Source organism: Pundamilia nyererei, unplaced genomic scaffold (assembly GCF_000239375.1).
Source record: "Pundamilia nyererei isolate P.nyererei 1_Seehausen unplaced genomic scaffold, PunNye1.0 scaffold00080, whole genome shotgun sequence".
Lineage (NCBI taxonomy): Eukaryota > Metazoa > Chordata > Actinopteri > Cichliformes > Cichlidae > Pundamilia > Pundamilia nyererei.
Window position 1 is genome coordinate 1683506 of NW_005187481.1, and position 875 is coordinate 1684380.

Genomic DNA, 875 nt, shown 5'->3' on the forward strand with positions numbered 1-875 from the left:
CACACACACACACACACACACACACACACACACACACACACACACACACACACACACGGGTTAAGATCATGCTTGTGTTGACTGTTACATTTAGGCTAACACAAGGCGACCATTAAGAATCCAAGTACTCACACAGTCATGGAACATTAAAGGATATAGTGAAGCATGAAACAAATGAATGCAGCTGGCAATACCAAGTACACAACTCCACCACAAGGAATGAGATATTTTTCTCCTGACATGTCACAGAATTTCAAGAGAAGTCCAGATTGTGGAGAACACAGAGTTGCAAACAATAAAAGAGAAAATATAAAGGACACGTTGCAATGGTCACCAACCATGAGATATGGCTGTCGTATACAGGCTTTAAAGTATTTGTGGACATTGCGCATGAAGAGGGAATGACAAAAGTGAGGGTTAAGGATCTATAATGAGACGTGAGCTTGAATACAGAAACAACCTTGCAAGAAAATCAAGCAAATAAAAAGCAAGGTTAGAACGAGTATAGGGGAGATGCTGTCAAGGCCATAAGGCACACACAGTGTGTGTGTGTGTGTGTACACAAATGTGGACAATCTCTACAGTTCAATGACCTTTGATAGCTTGAACAGTCCTTGGCTAAAGCAAAAGCAATATCTTTATCTTTCATAAATGTCAAGTACCACTCTACACTGTATGATGGTTCCCCGTGTCACAATTTACAATCATGCTTTAAAAATAATCAAAAATAAAATATAAAGTAATCTCTCTACAGCCATCATCCAAACAACAGTACTTTTGGAAATGGTTTGTTAAACTAGCAGCTCCTGGAAAAGATAAAAAAATAATAACAGAATGACCATCCATTCTATTTGACATTTGTTATTTATGAAACA